Source organism: Zea mays, chromosome 5, assembly GCF_902167145.1.
Source record: "Zea mays cultivar B73 chromosome 5, Zm-B73-REFERENCE-NAM-5.0, whole genome shotgun sequence".
Classification (NCBI taxonomy): domain Eukaryota; kingdom Viridiplantae; phylum Streptophyta; class Magnoliopsida; order Poales; family Poaceae; genus Zea; species Zea mays.
The window spans coordinates 132,100,360-132,103,455 of NC_050100.1; the positions used below are offsets into that span (position 1 = coordinate 132,100,360).

Here is a 3,096-nt window from a genome sequence, read left to right on the forward strand (position 1 = left end):
TGTGTTTGGTTCATGTGTTCGCCTAAGATTAGGCTTGACTTTAAAAAGTGTGGAACCTGTTTGGATTGTTGCCACGCCTAAATTTAGGCATACATGTCAATGTGTGGCAGCTGTTTGGTTGTTCACCAAACTCCATTCACGCCACATAAACTAAATAGGTGCATCACATGAACACATATATAAGAATATAAGAATCTTACACCACTTTAATCACATGAGCATGATAAGCTAATAATCAGTTCATAATTGCTCCACAACATGTTCATTACAGGTGATTAATAGGTCTAAAATAGATTCGAAACAGTCTGAGGTAGTTGCTATTACAACACACACACAAATATGTATATATAATGCTGCTAAACATTCAGCTATGAGCAGTACCATCCATCTCCTTAAGCCTTATTGATCAGCTTAGAAGACGTGCAAAAGAATCAGGCATCACCACCGCCATATACATCACCTGGCCACTGAGCAAAATAATAGGCAACCACCTAAGGAATTCACAGCAAAACAACCAGCCAACAACACCACCCTTCCATCCACAAAAGAGTACCTGGTTGAGCCTAAAACAAGTGCAAAACATATCAGCTAAGTACAAGTTGAAACAATAAAACTAATGATATGTGAATCACCTAATCACTTCACAGTAGTGTTGAATCACTCAAAAACTTGAATACCCATGACTGAAATGTTGTTTCAGCTGAAGCGGATAAGAAACCAGGCATGCCCTTTGATCCTTTGATGCTAGAAATGTCCCAACTATCAGTTTTTGATCAGTAGTCAATGTCATTTTTCAAGCCTTTGCCATAATTCGACATCAGAGTTCAAAGAAGGTATAACATGTGGAGGTGGTGGTTGTTTAAGTTCGTTCCGGAGATCCATCAAAGTAGTGTTGATTTCATCTCCTATCTTTGCCATGCGGCTCCGCGGTCTCACATCTCTTTTGACTGGTATGGCATCTCCTCTTGGACGCTTGATTCCAGAGCTAGATGAGCTCTGCTCGATAACTTGAGATGGAATTTTAGGAGATGGTAAAGTGTCAAAGTCATCACCTAGGTCATCCTCAGGTTGACCATAGTTGGAGACATCATTGCATATGTCATCATCATTATCATTATCATCGACAGGTTGACTTTCATTTAGGCAAGTAGTAGCATCCATGGCAAGAGATCCATCAGCACTACTGTCAAGGAATAGCTCCTGCATTTCATTGAAGAATTTGATGGGATTTGAAAGGAGCCTCCTTGCTCTATCCTGCATCCAGTTATATGTTTGTTAGTAATATTCATGGACCATGCTGTGAAAATAGAATTAAAATTGAAAAACAGAATACGTTTAGTTTTTCCTTCTCTGATTCTGATATGATTACCATAGACCTTGTTGTGTCAAAAGTGTTACCACTCTTGTTTAAGGCTGTTGCAATGAACTTCCAATTTTCTTTGTAATGCCTAAAATGTCTTTCCACTTGAGTTGCTGTTACCCCCATATTGAATTGTCTATTCAATGATTCTGCACACTTAAAGTGGTGTTGTTTTTTAACCTTAAAACCGGCATGTTGATCCTTTATGAGTCCATGTACCAACCAAGCAAGAACTTTGTTTGATCCTCATCCCATAGAATGGTCCTCTCATGAGTATAGTTGTCACCATCAACCTTATCCTTCCCTTTGCCCATCTGTGGGCATCAACAATATAGTAGCAGTATAAACTAACCACTTAAGATCGGAAATATCAATAAAAAATAGGCACTTTAGGTCTTAATAATCAATACAAAGCAACTGCTTAAGGTCCAAAACAACAATACAAACAATGACACAATACAAAAAATAGGTCTGAAATACATCACTACAAAACAGCCACACAAATACATCAATTGTGCTCCAAATCGTCCCACATCTGTTGAGCTAACTGATCACGCATGTTAGCCCATTGTTGGTTGTCTCTATTCATGTCAACATGGGAACGATTGCTTCTTGGAAGGCTTTGAAACCAGGTCTCATCATCATATACATAAATATTAGGACCATCATCTATTATAAAGTTATGTAATGCACAACAAGCCAAAACTATCTTCACTTGAGTTTTCAAAGGGAAGAATGGTTGACTTGTTAGTATCTTAAATCTATTTTTAAGTGTGCCAAATGCCCGTTCAATTGTTGTTCTAAGAGATGAGTGGCGTAGGTTGAACAATTCCTTTGGATTTTCTGGTCGTCTAGTACCCTGAAACTCCTTAAGATGGTACCGAACACCACGATATGGGGGTAGTATGCCAGGTCTTGCTGCATAACCAGCATCAGCTAGAAAGTAATGACCTACAATTGGATTTTACTATAATTAGCTATGCATTTAAAAGAGAAAATATGATATATATTTATGACTTTACTAATACCTTCAAGAATTTTTAAGCCCGAAGGGCGTGACAGTGCGTCTTGGAGCACAAAGGAATCATGAGCTGATCCTTCCCATCCAGCCAACACATACGTAAACCTAAGATCAAAGTCCATCGCAGCTAATACATTCTATGTTGGGTAGTGTTTTCTACCCCTGAACCTATCTTGCATATAAATAGGAACCCATGCTAGTATATGTGTGCCATCTAGTGCTCCAATACATTTCTAACAACAATGAAAAAACATAATTTTATTAGTACAAGTTAAAGGTTGATATAAGGATGGACTCCAGTTATATATATGTTACCTCAAAGTATGGATGAAACCTTCCCGAGCTATTAGATATCTTTGGATGTGTCTCCGTGGTTCTCATGGTAATGAGGTCACGTGATAGGACACATAAAGCATCTAAAATAGCGTTAAAGTACCTACTAACTGTCTCTCCAGATCACAAGAATTCAAAACCAACAGATCTATTTGTCCATCTATGGCCAACAAATTTCATAAACATGGCTACCTGTTCTTCAATTGAGACATTGATAGAGTCCACTAAAATCCCATGGGTCCTTAAATGGCGACATAACCTGTGAAAAACAAATTTGCGCATACACAACTCACTAATGCAGTTGGCTTCGGTCCCATGGTACAAACGGTCCAGTCGCCTTTCCCTTTCCAAATCTCTTTGTAACAAAGAACCGTATTTGGTA

General features: G+C 38.4%; 1 pseudogene; it reads right to left on the reverse strand.

Moving 5' to 3' along the window:
• Window positions 1–262: 262 nt before the first annotated feature.
• LOC103626891 (uncharacterized) lies at window positions 263–1,674 on the reverse strand (annotated as a pseudogene).
• Between the last annotated feature and the right edge of the window lie 1,422 nt (window positions 1,675–3,096).